Source organism: Podarcis cretensis (assembly GCF_951804945.1).
Source record: "Podarcis cretensis genome assembly, chromosome: 13".
Classification (NCBI taxonomy): domain Eukaryota; kingdom Metazoa; phylum Chordata; class Lepidosauria; order Squamata; family Lacertidae; genus Podarcis; species Podarcis cretensis.
Window position 1 is genome coordinate 19,640,020 of NC_137182.1, and position 18,741 is coordinate 19,658,760.

The 18,741-nt window shown below is 45.5% G+C and overlaps 1 long non-coding RNA gene across 1 annotated transcript; it reads right to left on the reverse strand.

Annotated features, from left to right (window-relative positions):
• Positions 1-775: 775 nt before the first annotated feature.
• LOC307201133 lies at positions 776-17,190 on the reverse strand. Its single transcript, XR_013832571.1, has 3 exons — positions 17,039-17,190; positions 8,199-8,440; positions 776-4,484 (listed from the first exon to the last, which is right to left on the reverse strand). It is a non-coding gene; the product is annotated as an uncharacterized lncRNA (long non-coding RNA).
• Positions 17,191-18,741: the final 1,551 nt, after the last annotated feature.

The window sequence follows — 18,741 nt, forward strand, 5'->3', positions numbered from 1 at the left end:
TCATCCCGTTGCGGGGATTCATAGAATCATACGAACCGCCGGCCTTCTGATTGGCAAGCCCAAGAGGCTTAGTGGTTTAGACCACAGCGCCACCCGCAGCTCCTTTGCAAGATTGTTAGCATTTCTAATTAAACGGGGGGGGGGGCTCAAACTGCTGGGCTCGATCTCATCAGCTGGAGCTGCCATGGCCAATGAAGTGGATAATGAGTGCGGCAGTCCAGCAACAATGGGAGGGTAACTGGCTCCCCGATCCTAAATTAAATACTAAATGTTGAATTTCAGCTGGCTGAATATATTCCTTTAAAGTTCAATGTGTCTTGCAATAAGCCAAATCTTCATAGTCAGAGGTTGCTAGCATCAGTGAGATGTGTGGCTTACACTCAGGAAACTGCCTAGACTGCAGCCCTGCAGATAATAATCACAGTGGGTGTTGGGCTATGTACGGGAGGCCGCCAATATGGTGCCCTCCTGGTGCTGCTGGACTACAGTTCCCATCAGCCCTGATCACTGGCACTGAAGGCAGCTGGAGTTCAACATCTAGATGGCACTTCTCTTCCAGATGTGGGTAATCAACACAGCTACCTGGATTTTCGGATTTTGGGTGCCTGCCTAGCACTGGGAGCTGTCAGGATGAGCTCCTGAAATTCAAAAACGCACCACTATGCCACCAACTGTGACATGGCACATTTCCCCCACCAAAGGTTTTAATTAATAAAAATGTTATTTTCCAAAATAATAAAACTTTTAATGACGATAACTGGGTACAAGTCTGTAGTTATACACATCTCCACACAAAAAAAGACTTTAATTTGTGGTATCATTTCAAGCATATTCTTAATACATTAATGGTTAATATAGCCTCTCCACAGACTAATTTAAGTTTTCCTAGAGCACAGGGGCCTCTAACTTCTGTGTCACCCAGTGATGCTAAACGTGCTGACAATTTCGATTGTTTTGTGTTTCTCATTTTTTCCGATCTTTAAATTCAAGTCCTCCCCACTTCCACATCACTTTGCATTATTTTTTAAAAAAATTAAATCCTCCTGGTGTGAATTTCTCCTAATATCCACATTTTTGTTCTGCCTAACATAACACATTTCTGCAAAACAGTTTACTTAAAAAATGCATTTTTGTATGTCATTTTCACATGAACACAAACACACACTTCATTTTTCTATGCATTTATTGAATAGCAAACTCTGAATTTTGAAGGCGAACTATATTTTGGTTCACATTTTTGTTTCAGCAAGTATGAATCTGTGGCTTTTTCCTTTAAATGAGAACTGAACCCAATTCCTCCCACATCCCCATTGGCAGCAGAGGATGACTGTGACTAAAAAAAACAAGAAGCAGAAAGGGAGCCTAAGTTAGAACAGTCACAATGTGCTTGGAGCAGGGCTGCTATTTAGAGAAGTGGAAATGGAGGCTGCTAGGAAGAGTTCATAGGGGCTTCTCAGCATGGAACGGAAAGGTAAACAGGCCTCAGAGATGCATAGGGACGTGGGGGGACTGCAATGCTTTGAGCCAAAATGCAGAGACCACTGAAACCCAGTGGCAGTTTTTATCCCACAGTTGGGACCACAGTCCCATTAGGATGGAAACTTCCCCCAAAGCACAGGATCATGCCAAAGGGACTGGCAAATCCTGCAAACTATTCTGCTTTTTGAGAGTGATCGCCCTGCCAGCATTTGCAGAATGATGTCCGCTAAGAGTACGACTGGCGCCAACGCTACAATCATTTCGGAGCCAGGTCAGATCTTATTTAATTAACCAGGCATTTTCATATTAAAGCTGTTCTTCAGTCTGCTCCACTTGTTTTTCATAGAGCGGGGTGGGGACCGTTTGACACCCCCCCCCCCAGGTTGCTAGGCAACAACTCCCATCATTCCTTAAGACTGGCGATGGTTGGTTGGGGCTGAGGCAAGTTGGAAGTCCCAACAACACCTGGAGGGCCACAGGTGGCCCACTGCTGGTGTAGATGGGAGGATGGCTAAAATCTGTTCGAAAAATAAAATTATAAATACTCCTCAGCCCCGATGCCCTGGGATTCAGCTCCACGCTGCCTCTGTAAACATGCAGGCTGCATTTAACCATCATGGCCAAGAGCCGCCAGTAACCTTTTCAATGAATTTGCCCAACCACCTTTAAAGCCACATAGGCCAGTGGCCATCGCCGCTTCTTGAATTCCACCAATCGGGGATGAGGAAGCTGTGGCCTCCGAGGTGTTGGCTGGACTTCAACTCCCATCAGCCCCAGCAAGCAGGGCCAATGGCAATGGATTGTGGGAGATGTGCAGACCGGCATAAGTTACCCCGACCCCAAATGATGCATTTTGCGAAGAAGTCTTTCTGTGTGGCGAAGTAGTCCTGAATCCGTGGCCAAGCCATGCCGCTGGGTGACTTGAGCCCTAAGAATAACGAGAGAAAAGCATATCCCCAACCCGCTTAATCCAGAGTTGGCATAATAAAACCTCTTTCTTTCCCTGCACACACACACAATCCTTTACATCTGTTCTCCTCAGTGATTTATTTCTGGGGAGACACAAGGGTACGCATACCACTAAAATGTTTGTGAATCTTTGTACTTTTGTCCATTTGCTGTATTTATTTTTTACGGTTTGAACTATAAAATGGTGATTTTCTTGAGTTAAAATGAGAGTACCCCTAAACTTTTTTTTTTTTTTTTTTAAAGCACTGGTTCTCCTCAAGAAGCTGACTTGGATGTCATGAAAGGGCAGAAAATTGTTCTGTTTATTTAATTTTATTGGGTTTTTTTTTTACTGCCAGAGAGGCGTGCGTGACGTCTTCTGCCTCAGCCGCCAAAATGACTTGGCTGGCCTTGAGTACTAGGCACCTTGACTTTGTAGGTGGCGCCGTTTGGTTTTTCCGCCTCAGGCGGCGAAATGTCTTGGACGACTCTTCTACCTTGCCGTCTTGCAGTCCCCTTTTCCCTATCCCACACTCCTGGTTTTATGCCTGGCTGCATTTCCCCTCCAGCTTCCCCCATAGAGAGAGAGCGCTTCTCCCACCCTGCCGCACACTTGCAGCCACTAACAAAACAGGCTGTCACAAACACCTTCTCCAGTCGCCCCATTCCTAGTTACTCACTGCCCTCTCTCTAACCCCAGTCGCATCCGAACTGTTATACCTCTTTTAACGATCATGGCTGCCCCCCAAAGGATTCTGGGAACAGTCATCTGTTAAGGCTGCTGAGAGCTCCTAGGCCACACTATTCCCCTCAAAGAGCTACTATTACTAGCATTCCCCGGGAAGAGGGACTGATGGCTATGCCACTCTAGAAATGGTAGCTCTTTGAGAGAAAAAGTAGTCTTCTTATAGCTCTCAGCATGCTTAACAATCTATAGTTCCCAGGATTCCTTGGGGGAAGCCATAACGGCTAAAAGTGGCACCATAGCACTTTAAATGGCGAGATCCAGATGTGGTCTGTGATTGTGTTTCATATCCTGCTAGAGTCCCCAGCGCAGCTCCAGTTCTCCCTCCCAAAATCAGTCTGCAAAAAAATGACAATCCTTCCGATCATGTCGAGAACAATTTTTAATTTGGCCAGCCAATAATAATAATTATTTATTTATACCCCGCCCATCTGGCTGAGTTTCCCCAGCCACTCTGGGCGGCTTCCAATTGAGTGTTAAAAACAATACAGCATTAAATATTAAAATCTTCCCTAAACACGGCTGCTTTCAGATGTCTTTTAAAGATAAGATAGCTACTTATTTCCTTCACATCTGAAGGGCGGGCGTTCCACAGGGCAGGCACCACTACCAAGAAGGCCCTCTGAAGAAGAATTTGTGTGAAGCTAGGAAGAGATGCTTTCCTTTGGCTAAGGTTGGGCTTAGCAGGCAGAGGTCCCTATTATTATTATTATTATTATTATTATTATTATTATTACTATTATTATTATCATCACCACCATCATCATCATCATTTTGTGCCCGGAGTGGGGAGGGGGTCACATTTGGAAATCGCATTACCTGTCATGGGCACCACAAAATTCCACAGAAGAAAAAGTGCCAATGCAAATATAAAATAGGCAAGGCTCCTATACCCCTTTCCCCCACAAAATTCCAGAAGGCAAAACCAAAAACCAAAATAGGCAACTGTCCAAGAGAAGAGCAGGAGGCCTTGATGGGCTCTAAAGATGTCTGAGGATGACACGTTGGGAACGCCATCAGCAGAGCCAGTGGTTATGAGTGAAGGCAGGGAGAAGATGAGGCCGCCTGGCTTTCAGAGCTGGTTGAAGGGAAGATGGTGCTGGAAGATGCTGGCTTAGAGCCGTCATCAGAGTTGGGGAGGGAAGACTCCAAAGAGGACTGTGTCTCTGCACCACCCTCCCTTCCATCCTCTGTACCAGTGGGGGACACATTTGGCACTGGTACAAGGGTTGGGAGAGAGGGGGGTGAGAGTTCTGCACACTCCCTTCCTTGTGCAGTGGGCGGGAAGAGATGTCCGTCCGAGTGTAATGATCTGTAGAAGGTTTATAAAAAGAGAAGAGTTGAGTACGGTTAGCAAAGTCTGGGCTGCAAGAGAGTAGCTGCAAGGGCAAAACAGAAGAGGCAGAAAATGGAAAGCACTCTTCAAATGCCAACAATCCCGTGACCCTCCAAACGTTGTTGGACTACAACTCCCATGTCCCTAATGGTTGGCCATGCTGGCTGGGGCTGATGGGAGTCCAACAGCATGTGGGGACTTCCATAGCTCTAGTTACTGGTAGGTAGCCGTGTTGGTCTACCGTAGTCGAAACAAACAAACAAACAGACAAACAAATTCCTTCCAGTAGCACCTTAGAGACCAACTAAGTTTGTTATTGGTATGAGCTTTTGTGTGCATGCATCTGAAGAAGGTATCTGAAGAAGTGTGCATGCACACGAAAGCTCATACCAATAACAAACTTAGTTGGTCTCTAAGGTGCTACTGGAAATATTTTTTTTTGTTTCGAGCATGTGGAGGGTCTATTTTATTATTATTATTATTATTATTATTATTATTATTATTACCAGCCCTTCACCCTAAGGTCCAAGGGCAGGTTACAACCAATAAAACACAATCTTAAAAGAGTTCAAAACAATTTACAATCACAGAAATAAGGTGGGTCCTAAATATTTATCTAAAGCCAGGTTAAAGAGGTGTGTCTTCAGCATTTGCTGAAAAGTTGTGCAGTGGAGAAGTCAGGCACACCTCTTTTGGGAGGTTTGCCACAGAGAAGGCTCTCTCCCAGGCTGCTGCCACCACCCCGAGTTTCTGAGGGTGGTGGGACAACCAAAGAAGACTCCTCTGTCGATCTTAACACCTTAGGGGGGTCTGTATTGGGAGTTGGTCTTTCAGGTATTTGGGGCCAGTCTTGGCTTACAGTATTGGACCTAGGACTAGAGAGGCTCGGATTCAAATCCCCACACAGATGTGAGGGTCACTGGCTGACCAGGGTTAAGCCGCTTCTGGACTTCATCTGAACCACTCATTCAGATGACCACCACACACATGCTACCTAACCTCGCAGTGTCCTTCTATTAGAAAGATGGCTGGGTTTTCTCCACCGAAGGCCTTCACCAAAGGTCAGCAAAGCGTGATGAACTTGGCACAGATGTAATATTGGAAACACTGAGGGGGAAACCGCAGGGTTTCTGTATGAGGTCGGATCGTTTCGCCACAGAGACGTTTAAATTTGGCTCTGAGGGCCAACTTTGTTATTCCAAGAGGATTCTGGGCAAAGGAGATGGACCAGGCGGGGAATGAGAGGAGAATACGGGTTTGGGAGGTCTTCAGCCAAAACCCTCCTTGATCCAAAATCTCCTGAAGGGCTCACACCGCAATTCAAATCTTAAAGGGTGTGTCTGTGTGTGTACGAGAGCACGAGAGAGAGTGTGCAGTTATGCAAAACTGTCTCTATCTCTAGATCTCTGTGTAACCTGGCACTTGGCTGTGAGCACCAGGTGTTTCCTTTAGGGCTACTAAGAGTATATCAGGCGAGGGTTTTGTTTAAAAAAAAAAACCAGTTTGGAAGATAACTGAAGCACCATCTACCTTCAAGGTGGAGTAACTGAAAGGATGTTTGTGAGTTATAAATTTGGCCAGAAGAAAGAGAAAGCAGCTCTGCGATTCTGCTTTATTTTTTAATATCGTGCGCTAGGAGTGCTGCTGCAGTCGCCACTTTGGGCTGGAAGCTCTGTTTGCCTATATATTGCTTATTATGCTTCTTGCGTGTGGTGCTGCAAGGCAGGTCACAGCTTCTTAAAAGAACATTATTGTTATTATTAGTGCTATTTTTCTAGAGAAAGAGGTGCCAGAACTCACCATGAACACTTCCCTTGTTCTCTTATGATGGCAATGGAGCTCACCTGAGAGGTGCTGGAGCTGAGTTCTGCTGAGTCCTGATTATTATTATTATTAATTAGATTTATATACCACCGTTCATGATAAGACCCCACGGCGGTTCACAGAATAATCAGGGCAGGTTCACACAATAAAATCACAACAAAATAACCAAAGCTAAAGAACAATTAAAAATAAACCACACAAATTAGTAAAGGATCATAAAAAGTCAGATTAAGAACAACATGCTTCAATTAAGTTTGTGGGTTTTTTTAACCCAGGCATAAATTAAACAGGTTTTTTAAAAAATGCTGGTGCTTAAATGCTAAGGAAGTAGGTTGTTCTCTGCCTATCTGTGCAGCAACAGGCTTTGAAAAATCATGAAGATTTCTTCCCTGCGAGAAACTGGTTCTGCACCCTAGAATGCTCTGCTGCCCAGAGGAACATGAAACTGTATGTGTACTCAACAAGATTCAAAAAGTTATTAAATATATTTAATAGAAATAAACCAGTTCAAATTACAGTAAAAACAAAAGCAGATGAAATTAAGACAATTCATATTGGCCCATAAAACCAAAAAGGAGGCTAAAATAACTTAGCATAAAAACAAAGAGTTTTGCCCATATTAACAACTTTGCGGTTTTTGTTTTTTAAAAAGATATTAGTGGCTCTCTTGAAGTTTAAGAGCTGTTTCTGGGTGGGATTCAGTCACATGCCGGCAATCTCAGGCTGTGCAATTATAGTTGTTTGGGAGTCTTGTTCAGTAAACCTAATACCCCAAAAGATTGGTTTTGCAATAAGCAAAGGGATGGGAAGATGCGCTGGAAAAGGTAGGGTAACACTCTGACCTCGCTGCAAATAAATCAGAATGGCACCCCCCCCCCCCAAAAAAAAGAACCACACAACCAGGTTGTCTAGAAGCAGCCTAAGACAGAAGGAACAGACCAGATTTCTGTAGTTCATGGTACTGTAGGAAAGAGGTCGATGCTGGGACTGTATATGGGATTTTCTTGCGAGGGAGGGGCAGAGTGTCTCTCTTGCAGAAGATAATGGGTCGTTTTCCTCATAGCCATTCGCAGAAAAACTCTGTCTTTCTGCCAGATGGGGGAAAGGATTCTAGCCTTGCTGGGACTTTGCCAAAAGGGACCAGGATATAAAAACTCAAAACATCCCATTTTTAAACAGAAAAAGGATGTGGGGGGGGGGGGCAGCACCAGGATTTTACAAAGCAGGTCTTCCTGCAACCATAAGAATTTCCTGTAAAGTCATGCTCCAGTCCAAGAAATTCACTGTATTTATTATATTTAAAATGAGTCACCCCCCCTCCCTCCGGTTCTACCATGTAACAGCTTACAGGTTAAAACCCAATTAAAACAAATTAAAATTGATTAATTGTAGGAGTTGAAGGCTGCGGTCAAATACACACTTAATCTAGGAATAAGTTGGTTGAGTTCAACAGGACTCTGAGTAAACATGCATAGGATTGTGCGGTATGTATTTAATGACAGTGCAATCTGTGATTTATCTACTCAGAAGCAAGTTCCATTGAGTTCAGTGGGGCTTACTCCCAGGTTAAGTGGCTCTAGGATTCCAGTGGCTTATTTCCCACATATTCCCCTGATTTCACAGAAAGGGCAAATTGCTTCCTTTTAAAGAGGTTTCCTGCCATCTGCAGTTTTTAATAAGCACCGCTGTAAAATAATTTTAGGAGAAAAAACAGAACAAAAAAATCTACCTTCTGGTTAATTGGGGGCAAACCTTTGGTCGATAAACATGTTTTGCATTGATACACCAGTGAAATCAGCCAACCGCACGTCACAGCCCTAGTTGTAATGCACTTTGAGAAATACGACAACAAATACTTACGCTTACCTCCCGCAATCACAGGGAAGTTAAGTGCTCTCCCAAAGAGACAGGCTTAAGTCCAGAACTCTGCTAGGAGGCAGGATAGCCCCAACTCGAAATCATCTCTGGCAGGTTAGCCTTGCGAAGATGAAGATGCTGCAAATCCCATTTGGAAACTGATTGGCTCTCACAATTTAGGAAATCCTTTCTGAGCTATTCAGCTTAGAGGTGCAGCACTGAAATAAATTCTTGCACTCCCAACCCTCCGCCTATAATGCAAAGGCAAAGGCTGCATTGGCTAGCATGTAAATTCGAGGTTTGGTTTGAAAAAAACAACAACCACTTTCCGTCTCGCATTAGAAACGGTCGCGTATGTACACAAATAGATCCGAAGGCTTGCCTCTAGTGAGCTTGCGGCAGAGGTGAGATTTGAAATGAGGTCTCCTCAGCTCGGTCTCAGCCGCTATGCTGCACCGCACCACTGTGGCTATTTACAGACGCATGTAAGAAAATGCTTTGCAAGCATAATAGCTCTATGCACACAGGTCCCAAGTCTTGGATTGCCTACACCAAGGGTAGCCAAAGTCGTTGATGGACTCCAACTCCCATCAGCACCAGCCAGCATGGACAATGGGCATGGAGGGTAGACTCTGAAGCAGAGCTTAATCTCAAGGTTGTGGGTTCGAGCCCCATCTTGGGCAAAAGATTTCTGCATTGCAGGGGGTTGGACTTTTCCCTTTTCTTGCAAGGAATCCTATTCAGAATAAGGGAATTTCCCTTTAAAAAAAGGGAAATGTTGACAGCTATGTCCCTTTTGTTGCATTTAATCCTCACAACAACCCTGTGAGGGAGGTCAGGCTGAGAGACAGGGTCAGGCCCAAGGCTACCTAGCAAGAATGACGGCCAAGTCGGGGTCTGAATCTGGATCTCCCTGGTCCTAATCCAAACGCTCTGCCCACTATACCACACTGCCAGGGAGTTGAGCTGGGGTCTTCCGCATGCATCGCATGTACTCTGCAACTGAGCTAGGAACCCTGTACTCATGGCATGGATCTGCACTGGCATTCATCCTGCACATGGGACCCTCTGGGTCTAGCCCCACAGCCAAAATGGGTCGGGAATTGGATGCAAGCCGGTGGCAGCAATCGGTTGGAGCTTTTAAGTTTGGGCAGGCCGAGGGGAAAGGAGGTTTATAAAATTTTGCATAGCATGGAGGAAGGACAGAACAGGGAGAGCCAAGGTGGCGCCTTCGAGATGCTGCAGGGCTCCAGCTTGTGAGGAAGGAGGGGTGCCCAAGAGAGCGTTTACTGAGGTTGCCAAACATACACACTTCAGTAGAGGGGAAGCAGGCAGAAGGTCTAAACCAGGATTTCCCAAACTTGGGCCCCCAGCTGTTTTGGGACTACAAATCCCATCATCCCTAACCACTGGTCCTGCAAGCTAGGGATGATGGGAGTTGTAGTCCCAAAACAGCTGGTGGCCCAAGTTTGGGAAACCCTAAACAGAATGCAAAATAAGGCCAAGCACTGTGGCACTACAACCGAACTAATCCTAATCTATTCACTACAGTTGCCCAAGTTCGGTATCCTAGAACTGCAGAATTGGAAGGGATCACGGGGCTCATCTGGTCAACCCTCTGCAATGCAGGTTTCTGACATGGGTCCCTCCCAGCCCTACCAGGGATTGAACCCGAGGCCTGCACACAAGGCAGACAGATGTGCTTTTTGGACAGTTGGGAGATACCCTGCTTTTGGATTTCTTGCAAACGCACCCTTTCAACTCTCCGATTCAGAGGTTAGCGACAAGATGGAAGACTTTGGCTGTCTGTCTGCCTCTGTCTCTCAATTTCTCTCTCTCTCTATCTCGCATGCACAACCATTTTTGAAGATGGGGAAGATAGCGATGTGCTAACCTGCCCTTCCTCCATGCTTTGTGGCTCCCCACAGCTTATTTTTAGCAATGCACACAAGGTGTAAGCAAAATGTGTGTGTGTGTGTGTGTTGCAAACACAGGTTGTGCAGCAGGGCCCTGAGCAATTGTTATTCGCCTCCTTCCCCCAACCTCAACCACAGAGCACCATTTGCTTAAACACACATGCTTGGCTTGCCAGGGGCAGAACAGACCTGACCTCCAAGGGCCAACAGGAACAGGAAGACAGGGGTGGGTGGGTGAGATGGATGACAACCCTTCCCTACTGCATTTCACAGAATTGTAGAGTTGGAAGGGACCCTGAGATTCATTTAGTCCAAGCCCCTGAAATGCAGAAATATGACGCTGTCCCATACGGGAGTTGAACCTGCAACCATGGCGTTATCAGCAGCATGCTCTAACCAACAGAGCTATCCCCTCTCCCTCTCCTACAAGCCGCACAACCCCAATGATTTTTTTTTGGGGGGGGGGGGGAATATATGGGCATGCCTCCCCCGGTTCTACTGCAAGTTTAACAGCCACTTAGGGGTGAAAAGGGTGGCTCCAATCAAAATGGAAGCTCCCCAACATCAGTTCAAAGTTAAAAAAAAGAAAGTCAGGAGGCCCAGTCACAGGACTTCAGCATCTCCTCTGCGTCAGACCCCAGGAGCTACTTTGCTCTGGCAATTTCAAATCCAGACAGACTGATGCACACAGTGTGGATTTGAACAAGACGCACCATCATTGTGTTTCAAGCCAGCCCTCCGGTTTGAAGTTACTGCCAGATACATTTGCTCTATTTGCTAGAATCTAGGACAGGCACGTGGGTGGCGCTGTGGTTTAAACAACAGAGCCTAGGACTTGCCGATCAGAAGGTCGGCGGTTCGAATCCCTGCGATGGGGTGAGCTGCCGTTCTTCGGTCCCTGCTCCTGCCAACCTAGCAGTTCGAAAGTGCATCAAAGTGCAAGTAGATAAATAGGTACCGCTCCGGCAGGAAGGCAAACGGTGTTTCCGTGCGCTGTTGTGATTCGCCAGAAGTGCCTTGGTCATGCTGGCCACGTGACCCGGAAGCTGTACGCCGGCTCCCTCGGCCAATAAAGTAAGATGAGCGCCGCAACCCCAGAGTCGGCCACGACTGGACCTAATGGTCAGGGGTCCCTTTACCTTTGGACAGGCATAGGCACACTCGGCCCTCCAGACATTTTGAGACTACAATTCCCATCATCCCTGACCACTGGTCCTGTTAGCTAGGGATGATGGGAGTTGTAGTCCCAAAACATCTGGAGGGCCGAGTGTGCCTATGCCTGATGTAGGAGATGCTAAGGATGCAGGTGAGAGAGCAAGGAAGAGACAGGAAAGGTTGGACAGAGATGGAGACACTAGGCAGATACAGATGAGGGATGGGGAGGGCATTGCCCTTCATATGTTGCTGGACTCCAACTCCCATTAGCCCCAGCCAGCATGATGGGAATTGTAGTCCAAGAACAAGTTCTCCGCTAATGAAAGCGTAATGCTGGTGGTCAACAAAAGAGGTTTAAAGACTGTCTCAAGTCAAATCTTTAAAAAAGTATATAAACACTGACAACTGAGAAACACTGGCTTGCAAGTGCTCCAGTTGGAGAACAGCCTTTACCAAAGGTGTTGTGGGCTTTGTACACACTCAAACTCAGGTCACAAGGGAGAAACGTGCTAAGAGGAAGGCACACTTGGCAAATCCACACCGTGATCAACTCTCACCCGGAAACTAATATCCCCACTGTGGAAGGACGCGTGCATCCAGAATTGGCCTCCACAGTCACTTACGGATTCATTGTTAAAACTGTGTTTATGGAAGACAATCTTACTTGGCTACGAGTGATCGCCAAAGACGAAGACACACACTCTCTCTCACTCACTCACTCACACACACACACCCTAAAGAGAGCACAGGAAGGTGAACAAAGCAAAGAAGTCAGGTGCAGTTCTATGGTTCCTACACTAAGCTGCTCCAGCAAGGGATCACTCGAGTTTTGTTGCCCGTGAGTAGACTGGGAATTATTCCTTGGTTGGTTGCCGTTTAAAGAAGAAAACACCACCACCACTAGAATTTTATCCTTGCCACAGCATTTGCACCAGCCCCAGTCTTGCAGCAGCTACTCATGTTGGTTTCCTTCCCACCCCTGCTCCCAGTCAACGGAGACATGCAACGCAGCACTGGGAGGTTGTATGACGTGGAGCGGCCTGCACTCAAAAGGAAGGGAAAGGATAAAATGGTACAAGGCAGAGATTAGTCGGAGATACAGGGCCAAAAGAGATGGAGCCAGGATGAGCTCTAACAGGCGTGGGAAACAATGGGCCTTCCAGGTGTTACTGAACTACAACTCCCACAATTCCTGGCCTTGCCTGCTGGGGTTGATGGGAGCTTCAAAACGAAAAACCAAAGCTTTTCTTATTTCGATCAAAGCAGCGATACTGGAGAAGGGGGTATTAACCTCTTCCCACCCTACCCCACCCACAATTTTCCTGAAATGAATTACACTCCTAAACTTGGTATTAGCCTTGCTAGGGATAATTAATACTGAACAAACACACAAATAGTTTAATTATACAGGAACCTGTATCATTCTTACATCATTTCCCTCTGTGAGGATAATAGATCATGGAGGGGAGTGATTTAGAGCAGGAAAATAGAATTGGGGGGGGGGGGACAGATGCTTTTCAAAAAGTAAAACAAAGTGGGGGAAAGAGAGATTCAGGATTTTTTAAAAATTTAAATAAGTTTTTTAAATTTAAATCGGATTTTTAAAATAAAATGCTTTCTAAGATAGTTATCTATTTAAGTTACATTATAGTCCAAAGGCTATTCATCAGGAAATAAGGATTAACCACATCAGTTTAACCACATCAGTTAACAAACATGGATACATATGCTATAATGTTATTGTTTTAGTTAAATAAATTGTTTAAATTGTTATTAAGGAAATGATTATTCTTCTCCTTCCAATAAAGTACAGCATAAAAGTTGTCCAAATATAAACAGTTAACTTATTAAACCTCACAATAATTTCATAATTATCTATGTTTTTCTAATAGTATAACCAAATCAGTAATTTTTGATATAACAGTAAAAACTACTCTGAAAATTTATTATTCCAAAAATGAAACCTTCATCTGGTTGGAAATATTAAGATTATACCAGCAAGAATGAATCTTTCTGTAAAAAAAATGATTTAATTACTGACTTACTGACTAGTGATTTAAATCGATTTGATTAAAATCAAATCCACCCAGTCTTAAATTATACCCACCTATTTTGGGGGAGAGAAATGGAACTGATTATTTGGGGAAGGAAAGGGGAAAGAGCACAAGAGTTTTGAAGCTAGAAGAAGAGTTTGGATTTGATATCCCGCTTTATTACTACCAGAAGGAGTCTCAAAGCGGCTAACATTCTCCTTTCCCTTCCTCCCCGACAACAAACACTCTGTGAGGTGAGTGGGGCTGAGAGACTTCAGAGAAGTGTGACTGGCCCAAGGTCACCCAGCAGCTACATGTGGAGGAGCGGAGACGCGAACCTGGTTCACCAGATTACAAGTCCACCGCTCTTAACCACTACACCACACTGGCTAGATGGCAACTTAAGGACTGATGCTGCATCAGGACCAAGGCAGCCTGCCTGCCTGCTGCTATTCTCTGCTCCCTCACCTATGTACCACAAAAACCCTACAGGCATTCAGCACTCTCCCCTTGCAAGGAAACCGACTTTGAACTTCCTAGCTCTTGAGGAAATGGAGTACTCAGCACAACGATTGCTGGATGTTAAGTGATGATTTTCTGTGTCTCTCTCTCTCTCTTTTTAATGTGGCTCGGCAATTTACCATGTTGAAGAAACAGGTTTCTAAATGAGTCGTCTCTGTTGCTATAGAGCAAGCTGCGTTAGAATTACCTGGCAGAACTATCCCAACCAGAATTTGGCAAACCTGTGTGCATTTCTCCAGCAATTAGAGAACACACTGTTTTTTGGGATCCATCTAGTTGCTTAGTGGTCCATCAAGATATGTCTCCGAGACTTATGCTTTTTAAAGCTTCCAAACTCTGCAGAGTCTAGTAAATTCTTAGATCTCCTACATCAGGAAGGAAACGGGGGGTGGGGTGTCCTTTTAGGTAAATTTATGTGAACATTATTTTTCAGCTGCCGGAATCTATTCTGCTGTTTTATTTTGTTAACTGCCCTGCGTATTCAATTGATTTTTTTTTTTTTGTACTGCTGACAATGAAATGATCTAGCTTTCTTTTGAATTGTGTTTTCATGCTATGTCAGCTACCTTGTAAGCCCAGAAGATGGACTGAAAATAAGTCCAACGAGCCATCAAATATTACATCTATATCCCAGCCTTCCTTCAACAAGCTCAGGGAGCGGGGTATACATGGCTCTCCCCACCAATTCCATCCTCACAAAAACCCTGTGAGGTGAACTAGGTTGAAAGTTTGCGATTGGCTCAAAATCGCACAACAGACATCACAGCAGAGTAGGTCTGCTGCCTTCAACGGTAATTTAGCAACTGACACTTTTCACAGGGTAAAGAGAAGAGTATTGGGGAAAATGATACCTGATAGGTTTTGGTACATCAGGCTGCCGCCAGAGACACAGGATCAAGGCCAGAGGCGAAAGGTGGCAACGTCAGCCATCATCTACGGCTCAGGTCCTAGACAGGGGGCAATCATCACTGCAGCTCCCAATCTTTACATCGCAGTTCAAGGGAGTCGCAAGGAAAGGCAGCACAATTTTAATGCAGAGCAGGGTTTCCCAAACTTGGGTCTCCAGCTGTTTTTGGACTACAACTCCCATCATCCCTAGCTTGCAGGACCAGTGGTTAGGGATGATAGGAATTGTAGTCCTAAAACTGGAGGACCACCACCTCCCCAATACTGAGGAGCTGCTCGTTACACCGACAACATAAATGGAAATGTACACCTCAAGCACACGTCTTCCCCCACAGAATCCAGGGACCACGGAGCTACATTTCCCAGAAACCCCAGCAAACAATTCCCAGAATTATTTGGGGTGGGTAGGTGGGAAGCTAAATGGGCAACAGATGTGCTCTAAATGTCTGGTGTGCAAGGAGAAGGATCTAGTCCAGGGTTTCCCAAACTGGGGTCTCCAGTTGCTTTTTGAACTACAACTCCCATTATCCCTGGCTAGCAGGACCAGTCATTGGGGATGCTAGGAATTGTAGTCCAAAAAATAAATAAACGTATTGAGTACAGTGGTACCTCGGGTTACATACGCTTCAGGTCACATACGCTTCAGGTTACAGACTCCACTAACCCAGAAATAGTACCTTGGGTTAAGAACTTTGCTTCAGGATGAGAACAGAAATTGTGCTCCGGCATCGCAGCAGCAGCAGGAGGCCCCATTAGCTAAAGTGGTGCTTCAGGTTAAGAACAGTTTCAGGTTAAGAACGGACCTCCGGAACGAATTAAGTACTTAACCAGAGGTACCACTGTACATTTGTGCAAATAATATATTGTGCTTGCATGGGAGGCAGACAATAGAGTCCTGCTTCTTGTGCATGAGAAGCTCCCATTCCAGGGCTTATTTGCAGATGTGCAAGTAGCAAGGCATGCAGAGAGCTGCTCTGTGCTTCAGCATTTGCCAGAGCAAAGGGAAACTGCAGGGACACAGCTGGAGCCAGAGGGCAAGGGGAAGCCCACTCGTTGGCAAAGCTCCTTCACCCACTAGTAATGGCAAAATCAAGCTTGATGCCCACAGAGCTCAAATGGCAGAGAGCAAAAGCACTGATGCAGTTCTATTCTGAAGCTGTAGCTTAGTGACAACGACTCTTGCCTGATTTCCTGGAGAACAGCTGCCAGTGAATGTATTGGTCATATACTGAGTTAGGTGGACCAATCATGGTCTGAATGAGTACAGTGGTACTTCAGGTTACATATGCTTCAGGTTACAGACTCCGCTAACCCAGAAATAGTGCTTCAGGTTAAGAACTTTGCTTCAGGATGAGAACAGAAATCGGGCTCCAGAGGTGCGGCGGCAGCAGGAGGTCCCATTAGCTAAAGTGGTGCTTCAGGTTAAGAACAGTTTCAGGTTAAGTACGGACCTCCGGAACGAATTAAGTACTTAACCTGAGGTACCACTGTATAACGCAATTTCTTATGCCCCTGTATAGTAGGACAGGGCTGGACAGCCACACCCCAAAGCCCAAAACTGGAGTGGATTATGCCTGACCATTTGAAAATGAAAATAAAAATGTGACTTCCAGCTTTCACCCAGTAACCTGGCTTTGGGGAGCCTTTTGCAGAATTCAAAATTCCATGTTCAGTATCGGTCGTCGGGGATGCTAGGAACTGCAGTCCAAAACAACAACAACAACAACTGGAGACCCAAGTTTGGGAAACCCTGATTTAAAGGCCATGCAAGCTTTCCCTGGCAGCGAGCCCTACTGGGGTAATAAGGTGGTGCTGCAAAGCTGCGACCCTAGAGCCCCTTTTTCTTTTTAAAAGTTTTTTATGAACAATTTCAATATAACTAAATATCAAAACAAATTGGAAAATTAATAAACGCTCTAAAAAAAAGATCAAAACATATCAAATTCATTATTTCTCCTTTTTTTTCCACCTCCCCATCAAACCCCCCCATTTCCCTCTCTGATTTCTTAACACATATTGTTCTCTGCATACTGTAAAATTGCACAAATCCTTATATTGTCTGCCTGCTATGTTAACCATCGATAAATTTGTGTATGCTTATCCAATTCATTTGGTTGTCTTGACCCTAGAGCAGCTTTTCCACCAGGGAAGGAAGTTTCCTCGAGCACAGCAACAGGTTTTGCTTCTGAGAAGGCAGAGACCGAGAGAAAACTGAAGGCGCCATGGAGGGGACACCCCCCACCCAACGCCCTGGGCAAGAGGGGAAAGCAGCCAGTCCAAGCCCCGCAGCCCACTCCGCCCTTCCAGCTCCTCTTACCCTTCCTGCCTCCTCCAGCCTTTGGCGGAGCTGCTCCCGCATGGCAGCAAGGCTGCGAGGCTCAGCCCTTTAAAGTCCGCTTCCCCGCCCGCCCCCAGCTCCTCTGCCCTCTACCCCACCCCGGGGTGGCGGGGTGGGGTGTGGCGGGAAGCCGTGTCCTGCAGGGCTTCCTGTTGGGGGGGAAGTGAGCTCAGAAACCCACTGATGAAAGGCTCCCGCTTCAGCTGGTAAACAGGAAACAGCAGCTGGGGAGGGGGAGCCAAGGGGGGGGTGAAGGGCAGGGCGGGTTAAGCTGTGTCCTCACAAGGGCAGGGGGTGGGGAGGAGGCCCAGGGGTGTCTCTGCCTGTAAAGTCCAGGCTCCAGATTTTATTTTATTTTATTTTATTTTATTTTACTTTATTTTATTTTATTTTATTTTATTTTATTTTATTTTATTAACATGGTGTTTTAATGCTGTCACTCACCCCTGGGATTTTGGGTAGGCAATGAATAATGACAATAGATATGGAGGCAAGCTATTTATTTGGGGGTAGCGGAGGCCATGGGACGCAGGTGGTGCTGTGGGTTAAAGCCTCAGCGCCTAGGGCTTGCCGATCGAAAGGTCGGCGGTTCGAATCCCTGCGGCGGGGTGCGCTCCCGCTGCTCGGTCCCAGCGCCTGCCAACCTAGCAGTTCGAAAGCACCTCCGGGTGCAAGTAGATAAATAGGGACCGCTTACCAGCGGGAAGGTAAACGGCGTTTCCGTGTGCGGCTCTGGCTCTGGCTCTGGCTCTGGCCAGAGCAGCGATGTCACGCTGGCCACGTGACCCGGAAGTGTCTCCGGACAGCGCTGGCCCCTGGCCTCTTAAGTGAGATGGGCGCACAACCCCAGAGTCTGTCAAGACTGGCCCGTACGGGCAGGGGTACCTTTACCTTTACCTAGCGGAGGCCATGGCAAAAGCCATACACAAGACAGAATGAAACGACATGGCATGGTTAAAATAATTATTAAATAATTATTAAAAGCCAGGCATTCCAAAGAATGTTAACTTAGGGTCGCCACAGACATTTCTCCTTGAAAAGGTGAAAACACTCTGATAAGGTTGGTTTATGGAAAGTGGTTTTGTTGGATGTTATGTTTTAGAGGACAAAGTGACTAATGTTTATATATAGCAGATAAATGAAGAATCAGAAGTTCTTTAATTTCTGTGTTTTATCTTTTCTATTCTCTCTTTTAAGTTCTTTTCTATCTCTTTCTTCGTATCGTTTCTATTTTTCTCTTCGTCCTCCTTTTTCTTTCCCCCCATTTCAATGTGTTTTAATTCTATTTAATGTTGGACAAAAAAAAGATATTCAGTATTAAATTTTGTATCTCTCTTTATAAACTCTAATAAAATGTATTCAAAAAAAGGTGAAACACTTTGCTTTTGCAGAGGGGTAGGGACACCTGTCCTCTAACCAAAAGCTAATCTGATACCCAATTGATCTCCCAAATGGGAAATTTAAATCTTTGAACAAGGCTACTCTTAAGTCCTTGCAGTTTGGGCAAACCAGAGGGGTAAATTTTCAGGCGCATTGCGTGTGGATTGTGACCATTCTCCCCTTCCCCCTTTGTGTATGTGACTTTTTAAAATGGAAAAAAAGCTGCCTAAGAGGGAATTAGCATGTACACTAATGTGTTCAAAGTGTGTGTACATAATGCAAGTGACATGTAGATGAACACA